The sequence below is a fragment of the Vanessa cardui genome, chromosome 5 (assembly GCF_905220365.1).
Source record: "Vanessa cardui chromosome 5, ilVanCard2.1, whole genome shotgun sequence".
Lineage (NCBI taxonomy): Eukaryota > Metazoa > Arthropoda > Insecta > Lepidoptera > Nymphalidae > Vanessa > Vanessa cardui.
In genome coordinates this window covers 1984725-2002057 of record NC_061127.1, presented here as the reverse complement: position 1 = coordinate 2002057, position 17333 = coordinate 1984725, and the positions used below count along the sequence as shown (strand labels likewise).

Genomic DNA, 17333 nt, shown 5'->3' with positions numbered 1-17333 from the left:
GAAAGATATTTGAAGTAGTTCGGAACACGCAATGAACAGCGTACAAAATATTACAGTCTGATGTAGTAGTATGCGACATTAGATAATGAAGGTTGTGTCCGTAAACGACGTGTCGCCATACTGCGGTTAGAATGTGCGGTGGATGAAGTGCTGTGAGTTTTGAGCGTGACTTCACCTTTTGTTAGGGTCTCGTTAAATATGTTGACAGATCGTTACCTTTCAGAGTAGGGGTTAGTTTATTTACATTCTCAGTGTGTACCGAATTAATTAAAAGGTAATTTAATTTTGTAAGGCGTTACAGTTAAATACTAGGAATAGTTTATACAAGATATAGGAATAAAAAAAACACAAATCCCATCGCATGATAGACTTGGATATTGCTATAATTATGATGCCTATTTTATTTGTTTCGAAGATATTTTAAAATGACAGAAAGCAACATTGTAGCCAATTTACCTTTACATATTACGAAATGGGAGTGTCTGTTTCTAATATTAAACTAAATGCTTTTTACTGATACATAATAAATATTTCTTTTTTACCTTTGTTGTCTGTGTTTGTTCCGGCTAATCTCTGAATCAGTTGGACTTTTGACGCGAATTACACTGGCAGATGGCGTTTATTTGAATTAGAATTGGTGTTAAATTCAAATGCACACTAATTCGCGCGCTTAGCTAGTCTTAGATATACCTGTCTTGGACGCTATTATCATTGTATTGAATTTTCTCGAAAACCGTGCATTGCTATATATTTATGATACGATAATTGTTATGACCAGATACCAAACCCTAACCCAATATAACAATTTCATTCCCCAAACCCCTTATATCGGTTATTAAAGCTTATCCCTTTACCTTTCAGAACAACATACTGACTATTTGTAACGCCGTAACTTTGTGAATCCATGAATTTAAGAAATCTGCTTTGGTTTTTATATTGTTACCTACTGATAACTTTATTAGTGACAGATAAATAAATTAGTAGCAATAAATTGTTAAATACTATATACAGGCTTATTGGTAATTCGACTTACATCCGCTAGGAGGTGATAGGGGGTGACTATTTGTAAAAATTTTAAGCCCCATAAGCATATTCCAAAAGTGAACCATTTTTGAGTTATCACGTTTTTTAGCTTTTTTCAAAATTTGTCAAAAATGCAACTTCCAAAATTTATAACCCTGTATATGCTTTTTAATTATTACTACTTCAGTTTAACGACTAATATTTGTTCGCATATCCTATGAATTGAGAAAAAAACGGTTTAAATAAGGAAGCATTTATTTTATAAAATTCGAACCAAGAGAAAAATTTTTGCTTATTCGTTAATTTGACGGGTAAAAGTCGTGTGGTCACCACTTCTTATCTACTACAGTTCCTTACATCGTCAATGCGCCACCAACCTTATAAATAGGTAATACTAAGTATTACTTTTTGACAGCAGAATATTTGTTTTGGTAGATAACTAAACGCGTTTGCACAAAGTTCTTTCTATTTGCTTCATTGATACAAGTACCTAGTAAGGGATTGTGTCTTGAGTTCGTAAGGTAATATAGCTTTTCCGGTCAAGTATTTTTTCAATAACAGAATGTCCACACATAAAATAAGCATACCATGGAAAACAATTGTCGTAGTACACGTACAAGACTAAGGGATATTTTATGTGGTCCACTAATAAGTGTATTAGAAAATGTATGTATTTTACTATTGGCGATTCCATATCCCTTTCCAATGACCAAATTTACAATTTATTCAACACTTTCGAGTATTAATTGTAATTTCTTTATATAAAAGCAGGTTATCAATCTTTTAGAACAGAAGACTGTCTTCGGATTGGTGAACACGTGCGGCAGATTTTTTCAGATCTCAACACGTTTAGGTTCCCTGGCATATTTTTCTGCACTGGTTATCACGAATAGAAACAGAAATTGATCAAATAAATTAGTACATTCTGATGTTAAGCCCGCATTCCTATTAAGATTCAGAAATTCTAAATATAGGATCATTTTGGGTCTTAACAACATAATTTAATTCATTATGAACTAACATCTCACATGCTGCTTACAGACTAAGAAATTTGTGAAAATGTTCATCAAGATTATTTTTTATATTGTTGTGTATTTAATCATAATTATTTAAGACTATTTCTTTGTAGTACAATACAGCATATAATTATAAAGATGCTTGTTGAATTCGTTAGACCTTTTAACGTGGACACTTGACGCTTCTGATTGGTATATTTAGTACAATTTTGGTAGTTAGGGAACGTGTTTTGGAGAAACATTTTGTTCTTGAATATACCGTCCATACTTCCATTTGTATAGAACGTCCTTCCAGTGTTTTAATAGACAAAATTGTTTATAATTTCGGCAATGCAATAGAATTTAGTTCATTGTATTTGCAAAGTATACGCGTCGATGAAATCGCTTGACAATATTGAAAATCAACTTGAGGCTCCTTAATGAAAGAAAAGAGAATTCTAGAACTAAATATTTTCTATTAAAATTTATTATGTTTTTATCGTATAATAAATAAATTATATACGTATATATATATGTAAATGACCGGACTCTCGAAATCAAATCAATCGATATCAAATTCGCGCGAAATTCAAATTTAACGATACTATAATTTAAGTTCGCACATTAAGTATTATCTATTTAAGAATATAATAACCCAAGTCTCAGTACTAAAACTTTGACATAATATAAATTTTTAATTAAATTAAAAAACTAACTACAAAGAGAATACACGCGTGAAAGCCAGTTTGCCAAATTACAATATGGCGGCTGTGGGGATAAATTTCAATACAAATGGTAAATTTAGTTAGCAACTAAGTACCCTCGGGGCTCGGTGTGTTGATAACGCGGCATTGGTACCCCAGTCGCATAGACAAGTTTATACGTTGCAGTTATATAACAAAAATAGTATTTTCAGGAAACGTCCGTTTATAAACTCAACAACAGCCTGTAACTTTTCCACTGCTGGGCTAAGGCCAGCTCTACCTTTGAGGAGAAGGTTTGGAACATATTGTACCTCGCTGTTCCAATGCGGATTGGTGGAATACAAATGTCGCAGAATTTATGAAATTTGACACATGCAGGTTTCCTCGCGATGTTTTCTTTCACCGCCGAGCGCGAGATGAATTATAAACACATATTAAGCACATGAATATTCAGTGGTGCTTGCCTGGGCTTGAGCCCTCAGTCTTCTGTTACGTTCTAACCACTGGGCCATCTCGCCTCAAGATTATAAATTCAAATTCCTGTATTCAATATACAAGTATTACACTTACTTATTGATAGTCAGATTAAACAACAACACCGTTTCGCAAAAGAAAACATCCTGACCTGAGAAAAACCGGCGAAAGAAACTAAGCGGGTTTTTTTTTTTGACAAACTAGTCATATACATATATTGAATATGAATACAAATAGCCAGGAGGCGCTCGATTCTTTCCCAAGGTATCAGTCATAAACTCACTAATTCCTAATATTTATCAATATTATAAATAATAATCCTTACAAATATTACAAAATATATTTGCAGCTATATGCTACGTAGATAGCTAATATAGGTCAACTAGTTTTTGTGTGTTTAAAATATACAGACAATATAAACGGGCGCTGGCTGAGCCGCGACTTTGTATTCGCTTTTGTTGCTACGCTATAGTATTCCGCGCGCTCTATGTTTCTTTTGTTGTAATCTCAGATTTACAAAAATACAATCAAGATATTTTGTTATCTCTCATCGTCATTACCAATGGTAGAAAAATAATTTTGAAATTATATTGCCATCCACTCAAATAGCTTGCTCATATTTCAATACCTATGTACATTAGGAGCAAAATGAGCAAACTACGAAACAAAGCCTTTAAAAAAACGAGCTCAATGTTCAGTGTTTAGAAAAAATAAAAAGGAAAATTTGCATGACGGAAATTTTGCACGTAATTTATTTCACTTATTTAAAAATAACATGACGTCACAACATTGTACGAATATAAAGCTATATTTGTTATTTGTAATGTTTTAGTTATCATTGTGAAGAAGACAAAATGTAAATAAATGTTTAAAAGGTATATTTCTGTAAAAAATAAGGCCGAAACTGAAATTATAATTAAAAATATATTAAGTATAGTAAAAAATCTCACGCGAATCACACATGCATTAATCCTTTGATTGTTATAATTAATAATTAGTGAATATATCGGAATATGTTCTTCTAAATGCAAATATTTCAATGAAGTAAAGAAATAGTTCCAATACTATGTATAAAAGTGGAGCATTCAAAATTGAACCTTTGAAATATAATATAGTAAAAATATTATTTATCAAAGTACCTACTTACAAGAGCCTTATATTACATTTGGATAAATAATAAACAGAATTAAATATTATGTATGCCTACCGCATAAACCTAAAATTAAGGTACTTCTGAGTTACATTTTTAATTACAGTAAATTACATAAATTCTCAAATGAAATTCATCGTCCATTTCCAATTATTTTTGAATATTCATGTCTAGATGGACTATCAAAGCGAAGAACTGCTCAATATTCGTTGCTCGTACTCGCACACTACAAAAGTAGCCAAATTTCCCACTGCTGGAATAAAGCCTCGTCACCCTTCGCGAAGACGGTTTTGGAACATATTCCACCACGTTTTCCAATGATTACACACTAGTAAAATGATGACAGTTTAGACACAAAGATAACAAAATTCGCTTGTATATATATAAGATAACAGTTACAAGAATCATATTTATATAGCGTCCAAAAACATAAAAATTTTAAATTTTAGGTATACAAAATTTAAACTCTTTGGTATCGATTTTGTATCCATTATAATGCAAAGGATTTTCACTTCAAATATAGTAATTAAGCCTTTTATACACAAGTTAACCCGGCGTCATTGTGGCTACTAAACAGAACTTGGCCGTTGTGGCCGGGTAAATTTTACCCATGTACATTATTGTACACTGAATCAAGCTTACGTCAATATTAGTTTTCTATAATAGGGAAATAGGTAGTTAAATACATTATTAATAAAAATCAAACATTTATTTATCATAAAATGAGCATATTACTCATCAAATTAAATCTTTTTATTCTGCGATAATTTTTTTTTAACAAAACTTAAAACGTTTATTCGAAAACATAACTTAATAGACATTTAGAGACAAAACATAAAATTTTCTTTAGAACATAAACATGAAATCATGAACTATATAAAACAAAGCTTATTTACTAATAATATATCGACTTATTCGCTATCGAGATCAACGCAACTTTGGCATAATGGGATAATGTGTTGCATACAAATAGGCTTATTACACTTATTGCAGTTATGCCTAGTTTTTTTGTCTTTGACAGAAGGACAGTCTTTGCATCTCGTATATGTTTTAGAACTTTTATTCGGAGGGTAGGTCATCATTTCACCGACTTGTTCGTGAATACGTTTACGTAAGCCTCTCGGTAAGTTCTCTATATTTTTTCTCACGCGAAGATGACCTTCAAGCATTGATAGACCGAGTTTTCTAAGGAAATCACGCCGGTTTGTTTTCGAGTTATTATTTTCACGAAAAATAATCACACCATTTATTGCAGCTACATTCATGACCGCATAAAATACTGTCATTGGCCAGCGTTTTGAGTTTCGAGATACATCATAGGTAGCACAGAGCTCATCAACCACATCGACGCCAGCTTTCGTAGAATTATAAAATGTAATTATCTCTGGTTTCCTTTTTTCACCACTAGCAGGATCAATGTTTTGGTCATGATGAAGAGAAGACAATACCAGCACCACTTTAGACCGTTTAGGCATGTAGGAAATAAGCGTCATATCTTTTTGGAATGCAAACTGAGTGCTGTATACTTCTTTTCTTCGCGTGGTTATAAAGTTTGGTGGGATTTCTTTTTTGTTTTTACGTAATGTACCTGTAGATGTTAGTTTATGATTTTGTTGCAAATGTGTTACCAGTGGAATGCTCGTGAACCAATTGTCCATTGTAATATTTCTATTACTTTTAGAAATAGGATGCACTAATCTGTCTACAACATCGAAAGCTTTATTACTTTGCAAAAACGGCCCCTCAGGCTGCTTACCGGGATAAATTTCAAGGTTGACTGTATAAAAGTTTTTTGCATCAACCAAAGCATAAATTTTGATGCCATATTTCGCAGGTTTATTCGGGATATATTGACGAAATGAGCACCTGCCGCGAAATGCTTCCAGTTTTTCATCGATTGTAAGATACTCATTGGGAGTATAAGTATTTTTACAGTTTGAGACAAACTCTTCAAAAAAATATCTAATTGGAGCCAGATTGTCCAGTTGCTTTCGCTCTTGGCGTGTTGTTGCATCATCAAAACGCAAACAGCTTTGTAAAAAGTAAAAACGCTGCAAAGACATAGTAGTACTAAAAATTTCCACACCAGTACCATCGGTTCTCCACAAGTCGCTCAAATTTTGGCGATTAGAACGATTTAGTCCAGCCAAGTACAACAAGCCAAACAAAGCTAATAGTTCGTCTATAGTTGTTTCTTTCAATAAATACTGAAGCGATTGTTTATTGTTAGACAACTGTCTCTGTTTTATCTTAGCATTAGTATGACAAAGTATTTGTTCCAGCATATTGTTATTTATAAAGCGTCTCCAACACTCTATTTCAGTCTTATCATTTTGCGCAATAGGCTTTACCCCAGGTTTTTGTAAAATTATGTTTTCTGACCTTGTGCGAACGTTGGTCCGAGGTGGTTGCGAAGACCATTTGGTGGAATTATCTTTACCAATATAAAACTGCTGGTTACTTGTTGAAACAATTACTTCTTGCTCATCATCGCTGCATTCCTGATCCGTATCACTGCCTTGACTTCGCTCTGAAATATGGTCGATTTCACCCTCGTCGTCTGAACTGCACTGTTCATTTTCACTAGCGTCAGCTTGTTCAAACAAGGCTAGGAGTCGACGTTGTTCGCTTTCGTAAGACATGGTTCATAAAACTGTGAAAAACGATATGCAATTTATCAATAAACAATAAAAAACAACAAACACGCTGTCTTTATAAAAGTTACGTGGCCATTGTGGCCGGGTATAACTTACCCGCGTGCTCTTTACACGCGTCTACACTACGAGGTAGCCGCAGCAACACTAAATAGAGAAGAGAATACGCGAACAGAGGTCAACGACCGCAGCTACTGTAACGGACAAAAGACGCGCGCCTTTTGTTTTAAAATTATGACAGTTTTAAAATGCGTCGGGTATTAGATACCCGGCAACAATAACGCCGGGTTAAGTACAGTTTCATCTGATATAGCTCACGTCAGTGCAATTACGAGGTATTAATATTCAGTGAACGATGCTGTCATCCTTTACAATATATATATTATCGATTCGTGTAAGCAATATTAATGGTTTTTGTATACTTTTGTTGTATAAAATTCAAAGTAATACACACTCATATTTATGGAGAATTTCTTTTCAAACCGCACATTGTTAACGTTAAAAATACATTTTTGTTATGCAATAAATATTATTTTGTGCCTGTGCACACACGATTACCATAATATAATGTGTTTCGATATTATTAGTATGCTTTGGAATTCATTTTTGCTCGTAAATTGCTTTTTTATAAAATAGGTAGGCGAAAGTATCCCCTTTGGTTTATCTCATGGTAAGGTTTAACTGCTGATAAACTTTCACAAACATAGATATATTAGCGAGGTAGAATATATGATGTTTGATATCCACTATCTACAAAATAACATTCCTCAATAAACACATAGTATATGTATATAGTAATATAGTATTATTGGCGCACATGTAAACTTAGGTTGAAAAAAACTGAAGTTTAAAAAAACAAACAATTTCCATTAAGATTTTCTATAGTAACATTTATATTAAAATAAACACCATTTATATATTTAAATTTTTAATATTTATCCTTTATTCGGCGAATGATTTAGATATTGGAATATTTGGACTGAATTGCAAATATTTTTATATATTATGTATAAATAGTTGATGAGTATATATAACACTCTTTCAACATAACGTATCTCAATTTTTTGATAAAATATTTTTCTTTATATGAATACCCTAGCTGGGATACTAGATGCACACTAAGAATAATGACAGCTGATAAATAAAATGCACAATTCTTATACAATATTTAAACATTGTTTGCATGTTACACGAAGTCTTCAAGAATTTATCGTTTTCAACATTCACCGTAACACAAAACAAAGGCGAAATGTGAGGGGACGTGAATGTAACGACAAAGTTCCGAGCTCACAACGAGCTAAAACGATATTTAAAAAAAAATGAGAGTACGTTTTGCGGGACTTGTAACTTGATTTTATATCACAGAGACAATAATAAAGTAAATATCGGTACAAAGCATATATATTTTTAATAATTTTATGATATTTAATGCTTTAATTTTTTTTTCGATTTGGCCGTTACTTGTGCGACTTTAGACATTTATCGAATCAGGTACAACGTACATTTGACAGTTAACAGATAGATGTCAAAATTTTGAATTTCGAATCATGATTATTTAATCATGATCGAATCATGATCATGATTTGTGACTCACCGGCACAACTAAAGGGCATTAAACTAAGAATTGAATTTATGTGTGAAAACTATTTTTCCCGATAATGATTATTAAATAATTTTCATAGTATATTACATATACTAATAAAAAATGTTTATGTATAATAAGAACGGTAACAAATAAATAAGATATAAAATAATATAATACATATATACCTCAAATCTACACAAAAAAGTATACAAGCAATTATATGTATAGTTTAAGATAAAAGACAAATGAATAAATATTTCGATTAATATGAACTAATTCTCGAAAATAGATAACGTATGTCTACAGACGTTGATTTATTAAAGTTCAATAAGCGCGCCTCATGTGTGCCAATCAGAGCAATTTACCTTTGTGTAATAACACTGGTATCCTAGCTACTTATTACCATACTAATATTAAGGGGAGACATCTTAGAGAGCTCAGATAGACTACAATCAAACAAAGCAATTAAGCGAGAACATTAATCAGTAATCATAAATTGGAAAACATTTTCCAATATGTTTTCTAAAATGTCACATCAGGTTAAACAAAATACAATAGTGTTTCAAAATGTAATTGTTGAATCAAATCATTAATATTATTACATAGTTTCAACATTCACAAATTCTGTAATATATTTAGTACCAGTATTGTACCCGTGCGAAGCCGGGGCGGTTCGCAACGGATTTTGATGCGGTTTTTAATAGATTCGAGAGGATTGTTTTTGTATATAATACATTAAAAATATAGTAAAAAAACAGGAAAACCTCTGTAGTAAATTTAGTATTAGTCACTGCACTCGTGCGAAGCCGGGGCGGGTCGCTATTAAAAAATACAAGAGAGTTAACATCATAAATAATTAATTAATTAATTTTAAGCCCCGTTCTCTCTTTATAGATGTTTTTTGTATAAGATAGACAGCTGCAAGTCTTATGTCGCTGTTAACTCACTTATATGTGCATGAGAACCATACTATATAACTTCCTATTTAGATATTATTCAAAATCAAAATATTCTTTTTTCAAATTGGCTCCTAAAAGCACTTCTGAAATGAAGTCTTACTGTGTTGAATGAAATGCAAAGTAATCCTTTTCGGAAAGTCAATTCTACCGAGAAAAATGGGCAAGAAAATCAGTAGTACTTTTTTCTTATAACATATGAAAAAAAAATTGACCAATGACGATAGATTTTGATGTTTAATACCGTTCGTTCCATCAAGCGTTCTGCCAAATATTTTCCAGGACGTTTTAATGTCTATCTCAATCTATAGTAGTCACAAATTCCAAAACAAACTTCCCAACATCATTTTTCCCTTACAATTTCAAGCTGTCATTTTGTTTTATTACAATCCTCACCAAGCCATATTTTTTCCTAGTCATTCCTTAACTATCTTGTAGCACAGCCTACACATTATAGATTGCTGGATTATAGTAAAGTTTTGATTATATAAATACCTCACTATCTTATCGTAAGTTTTCAATTTGTGTGAAACAAAAATGTTACACCAACACTGTACGTCTTTCGAAAAGGCGACTAGCTTCAGTGAAGTCCAACGAAGATCTGCTGATGCTCAGTAATAAAACTCTAAAACGTCAAAATGTATTACAGTTAAAAGTAAAAAAGGCACGGGCAACTGAGTCCGTGGATGTTCTAAATTTAAATTTATATTATATTATATTTATATTATTTTTTCTATTTATGATATAGAAAGTATATACATTATTGTGGGACGATATCGTGTAAATGTAATAGTCCGTGTCAGTGTTCCAATTAGGGACGCTTTGTTTACCCGTCTCAGTATAGTGTACACGATGGAGTAATTCCTTCTTTTGACAGAGGAACACGAGAAGCTATTATAGGGGAGATCGCAAAGAATAGTACGCAGAAATAAAAATAAAACTTCACTATGTAACAGTGTTGTAATTATTCGGTTATTTTTGTCACAGTATTGTATTTCCTACTGAGAAGCAGTTGGTTAGTCCTGTTGCCCACGGGACTTTGATGTTTATTTTTAAATGTAATTAATCTTTTTTTATCATTGTTTTATTCAATAAAATAAGTACCAGTAATTGTAGTCTAAACATGAGCTTAAGTTCGAAGAGCTGAAAAGCCCCTTAGAGTAATATTTTCGTCCTTACTTTTTGTTCCTTTTTTAAGACATATATTATAAAAAAAAATGAGAACAATACAAAGTTCTTTGGTAAACTGAATGTACAACTTTCCACCTTATCAAATTAAATCAATATAATTAATGTTTTATTCTTATTAATTAGTAATTTGAAATTATTTTTGACTAAGCCAAAGAAGTACTTCTTACTAAAATTTTACTAGGAGTAGTAGATTAGTAGTAAATTTAGGTTAACCCTAAATATCACAATAATACTTTGCCCAGAAGCCTCGTAAGACGTCGAGCATTTTTCTATAAATATCCGGACGAAAAACTTATATTCAAGAATATTCATAATATAAATTATATTGATCATCTACACATATTAATAATCTTTGACCATTATTCCGAGCGGAAAACAAATAAATAATTCCAGTAATGGGACGCCAAATCGAGGGAATGACAGCCGAATCACATCAAATGCAACTTGACCTCTCCCGCTGAGTAAATATAGTTAAGATGACAGAAACACGGAGGTCATGTGTGATTGGATCAAGAGATTTATGTTCCGTTGAGGACTGATAAGCGTATTGTGGACGTTCTAAGAAATATGTTTACTTTATTTACTTGATGTATGACAAAACAAAATTATTATATAATATTATTTATGCTCAATCAAAGAGAATATATTATTTTATATGATAGTAGCTGATGGAGTTATTCAAAGTATTTCATTTTTATACAAATAGAAGCAATTATTTTAGTCCGACTTTTATTTCCTATCAAAGCTAATAATGGCGGAAAACATATAATAAAATTATGTTAATAACATTCTTGATTCAGGTCTGCAGACCACAATATGTTCGCTGCAATAGAACAGGCTTAACCATTCAAGTCCAAAACAAAAAAGCATACATTTTTAGAATTGATAGAATAAATGATACGTAAACCAATAAATCAAAATTCGAACTAAAATAATCCTTTGAATCAATTTAATTTACTATGTCTTCCTTAACATAGTTTCCTGACGTTCTTCAATCATAAAAAAATTGTAAAGGTAACATATTGTTGCGATTTGCTTTCAATAATTATTATGCTCATAAAACTGTAATTAATAGTATTAATCACCTTTATCAACGTGACAATTAAAATATCTACTTTATATGCCTTATTAACTGTTGCTTATATTATTCTTGAATAAATTCAAGAACAAAATAAATATAAAAATGATAAATCTCTAACAGGATTGTTATTTTTTTTAAGTTCGATACAAACATTGTTATTATTATTATTATTATAACATAAATTATTTTTAATATTATATGGCAGTATATCTACGAATATGTGCTTCGATAGAATTATAAAAAAAAAAACCCGTAACTTAATTATTTCCCCTGACATCAGACACATGAATGAACTGGTCCGTTACAAGTTTAGTAACCAGTTCTATTAAAAATATATTCCTTTTCACTCAAAGCTTCCCTCTTCGCTCCATTTCCGTTCATGTATTTTTTTTTTCATTAAACAAGTTGAAAAGTACGAAGTTTCATTGAAATTATTTAATTAAAATCGTACTAACTCAACTTGCCCAACACTTCATTTTGAACTGAAAAAAATAGACGTGAAGGCATCCTGTTTTAAAAATATACAAGAATAATATATAAAATAAAAAACAACTAATTTAGGATGTATACATTTTTCTGTTTCACGCAGAAACTACTAAACAGATTTGGATGTCATTTGAAACACAGATAGCTTGAATTCTGACCTAAAACATAAACATAAAGTATTTATGAACCTTCGGCAGTGTAAGTAAACAATTTACGTTAAATTAAACACTTTTTATTGTAGTATTACATCACCCTTATTATAACAAAATATTCATAATAAAATTTTAAATAGCTTGTTCTTATTACACCCGTGTATCTGTATAAAACAAAATCGATTTTAATGTACACAAAAACGATTTTCTACATGATTGTACCGAAATATCATTACACAGTTCATTCACGAGTTGTTTAATCGATTTACGTTGCGTATCGGTACCTAACTAGATTTCAATCAATTCGGTAAGCCGGTGCGTATCGAAAATTAGATGCGATTCGTAATAGCCGAATCGATACCCCAAGCGATTCTCGTTGTTGACTATGCAAACTAGGTCCATTCAATTTATTAAGCTCACCTAATTACCTTATTTGAACTGTATTATCTGTTCTAATATTATAAATGCAAAGTAACTCGACCTTTAATGACTTTAATCACTGAACCTAATTTGACAAAGTTCGATATGAATCAAACTTGTACCTTAAAGAAGGATAAATGCTACTTTTTGTAATTAAAACCTACGACCGTCACTAAAACACGGACAAAGCCGCATGCAAAAAATTATAAATAATTATAATTTTTTGCATTTGTAATTATGCTTCAAAAATTTAAATTTTTTTATGACAATTTTATTTTAATTTTCTCGTCAAAATTTTTATAGAGAGCTTTAATTAACTTCACTTGAATTACAAATCGAATATATTTATTTCTTCGATAATTATTTTATTTAAATATTTTCTTTAATTTTTAAAAAAAATTATTTCATATTACAGGTTTTAAAATTGAAATTCGAATACAATTTTAAATTATATTTTTTATAAAGTTTTTTTAGTATTTTTATATATATTTATTTTTAAGTAGTTTTCAAATTTAGAAGCTTTTTTATTAAGATATTGATTGTTTTCTTTTTGTTAATGTTTCTTATTTAAGTAATTGTAACACAATTGTAGATTTCTACTTTTGTTATACTATATAATTTTTGAGCTGAGATGGCCCAGAGGTAAGAACGCGTGCATCTTAACAGATGATTGCGAGTTCAAACCCAGACGAGCACCACTAATATATATAATATATGTGCTTAATTTGTATTTATAATTCATCTCGTGCTCGGCGGTGATGGAATCCTGCGTATGTCTAATTTCATCGGAATTCCGCCACATGTGCATTCCACCAACTCGCATTGGAACAGCGTGGCGGAATATGTTCCAAACCCTCTCCTTAATGGAAGAGGAGGCTTATCTCAGCAGTGGGAAATGTACAGGCTACTGCATAGGCTTACTTTACTTTACATTTATTTTATATAATTTTTAACAGTGTACACATTGTTGAAATACAAAAAAAATAAAGTTAAAAGTTTTACAAGCTAACGTTCGCGTCACAATAAAATTATCTGATGACCTTAATTTGATTGCAAAGCCAATTAGCAGCTCTTAACAACAATTTCAATCATAATTATATGACGAAGTGTATAACGTATATCGTATAATTATATTGTTTTTGTACATTTACCAAATCGTGTAGAGCTTTAAATGATTTAATTTAATTTATTTTTTTTAGAAATATAGTTTACCTTCAGAACATTACTGAGAAAAATAGGTAATTCCTAAGGTCATAACAATATAAAAAGAAAATTATTTAAATAAGACATTTAAAACAAAGATGTCTTCTAAAGCTAAACAGAGCATTATGAAATAACGATATCATTTTGGTTGTTTTGAAAATATGTGTGTCCCTTTCTAAATATCGGTCATAATCGGTATAGTGATATGGGGTCTAAAGCACTATCCTATTTCAGCCAATATGCATACAATCATAATATATAGTGTCTAATTACTGTTCCTATCGAATGCACTCAGTGTAATCTCTACATATTTTAAAACAAAGTCCCCCGGCCGCGTATGTCTGTATGTTTGCGGTGAACTCCAAAACTACTAAGCGGATTTATATGCGGTCTTTAGTAATTGACAGAGGCATTCATAAGTTTAAGTATATATATATTTTAAGGTTCTTGTGTAAAAAATCGAAGTAGGGTGACAGTTGTTAAGCATATCGGAAAAAATAACAACAAATACGTAACTAAAAGGTAAAATAAAAAAAATATATATTAGTGCGAAGCCGGGACGTGCCGCTAGTCATAATATACAAAAAAGCCATATAAATGCCAGTTCATATAACTAGGAAAGCTGATTCTTAGATATTCGTTTAAGGTTTAGAAAGACTTAAGTGGAAATTCGTTCGATCAAGAATTCTTATAACTCAGCCATCTTGGAGGAAGGTGATTTTAGTTTTTTTTTTTATGAAAAGATGCGCAGTGACGCGATAAAATTGCGATTACGTAATTTAGCGCAGATAGCTTATATAAAGTCTTGATAAATAATTATATATTATCTGTATTATATATATATGAGCGTTTTGTCTTAATATAATAGAATAACCCGCCCCGGCTTCGCACGGGTACTTGATATGTGCCTATCTTTACCCTATGACCAAATTAGATAATATTACCATAAATTATAACCTATGTTACTATAAAGTTTCATCCAAATCCGTTCAGTAGTTTTTTCGTGAATAAGTAAAACAAACTTACACTCATCCATCCTAACAGACTTTCTCATTTATAATATTAGTAGGATAGGATTGATATATTATTTTAAATACAACGGTATTGTACCTTAATTTTGAATGCTATGAAGGCCTGTTAGAGATATTATAAATATATACTTAGTAACCTCCATAGGTTTTAGTCTAAGGTACGTTCAAGTACCATCACTTGAACGCTTAATATAAAAACATATTTAATTCCGATAATTCTATTAAATTAATATCAACCAATCAGCGTTCTCTATTCATTCATTTTAAAACGTATATGATCAATCAACCAATCAGCAGTTTGTTTATGTGATCATTGATTAATGATCGGTAAAATCGCGTGTATGTTTATCCATAATATGGCAAAATTAACGGTATTCAGGTATTTTAAGGTGTTCGGTGTGTTTCAGTTTCTAAACGGAATCGTATTTCGGATGCGGGGTATTGTATGCGGGCGTGTTTACTGTCCTAACTAAAATACAGACTACTGCAACTATGCAGTTTACACTTTACGATTTTTTAGCTCAGAATCTGGTTATTTGTTTTTACCTTATTTGTAATCGAAGCTGAGCTGAGATAGCCTATATATTTAGGTAAGAACGCGTGCATCTTAACCGATGATTGCGGGTTCAAAACCAAAAGCACGATGAATATTAATGTGCTTAATTTGTGATTATAATTCATCTCGAGCTCATCGGTGAAGGAAAACATCGTGAGGTAACCTGCATGTGTCTAATTTCATGGAAATTCTGCCACATCTGTCGCATTGGAACAGCCTGTTGGAATATGCTTCAAACCTTCACAAAACGAGAAAAGACCTTAGCCCAGTAGTGAGGAGTTTACAGGTTTTTTTTTATTGATAAATTCTTTGATCTAGTCAGTTGTAAATTGACGCAATACTTGGCACTTACGCCTTTCTGCTATTTCATTAATAAGAACTATTTAAACGCCCTTGTGTCGCGTCATGCAACTATGACGGTCCGCTATTTGTGGTCAATATAATAGCAAATCTTAAGAATAATGAGGTGCAAACTGGCTTAATATTTAGTGGCAAAATATTAAATAATTCTAGTTGGATCTCTGCTTCTACCATTATCAATTTTAATAAAAAATATATCCTTGAATTAAACAGTTTTATCTAAAATATCAATAATTATAGCGTTGTAACTTCGATGGATTTTTGGAGGTGCTGGGATTTGAACCCAGGACTTTCAGCATGCGAAGCAGACACTCTACCACTGAGTTACACCCCCTGGTATTAGTATTCTTAAATATAAGGCACTAAATCAAATTTAGTAGATCAAATAGATTTAGTATTCTCCCAACAAGGTAACCTATTCATAAAATGCATCGAGAAGAACCGTTAAAATAAAACTAGTTATAACGGATTTGAATCGCGTATATTAATTATTTTTAACATCCCGACGTTTCGAGCACTTTACAGCGTTCGTGGTCACGGGTAGACTTAGGTGACATTTGTCTATTTGATGTATAAAATAAATATTATTTACAACTACCGCTATCGATTTCGAAGAACCGTTAATATACTTAGCAGTAACTATTCCTCATAGTCTTTTTTTCAAAATGAAGGCAGCCTTACATCAAGTGTACCAAAAGTACAAGTTGTCGCGCGTGGGATGGTTGTCATGTGTTAAGCAAAAAATGAAGCCAAGTCCTTCCTTGAGATTCAAGATCGCTTCACACCAAATTTCATAAAATTCGGTTGATTGGTTTGGTCTTGAAAGAGCGTCAGACCGACAGTTACTTGCACATTTATAATATTAAAATATATATAGTACGTTTGAAAAAAAAATTTTTATCACATTTATGTATCAAACAAGTCATATGCATCAGTCTTACGGTATATGTTCCAAACCTTACTGTTAATATGTCATAATCAGGAGTGGGACGTTGAAATATTATGTCTATATTTGTATATATAAATAATAAAAATAATCGATTTTCACACTGACTCCCAACATAGCAATAATTGTGACTATAATCGTAAATCGACTTTTAAGTGGTCTAATATTTTTCATTTCATTTTACTTACGAGAACTCTAAAAAATATTTTGAATACGAAATTATTTTTATTACTTTTCAGTGCATATTAATTTGTTTTAAATTAGTGTAATAATTAACATTTTTTTTTCTCTCATGAAATCCGATTTACTCACGCGACAATGGAGGTCGTCATATTAATCGATAAGATAAGTCAATGCAACTTATTA

At 31.3% G+C, this 17333-nt stretch overlaps 1 non-coding gene across 1 annotated transcript; it reads right to left on the bottom strand.

Moving 5' to 3' along the window:
• Positions 1–16283: 16283 nt before the first annotated feature.
• On the bottom strand, positions 16284–16355 carry Trnaa-cgc. The gene has a single exon. It is a non-coding gene; the product is annotated as a tRNA-Ala (tRNA).
• Between the last annotated feature and the right edge of the window lie 978 nt (positions 16356–17333).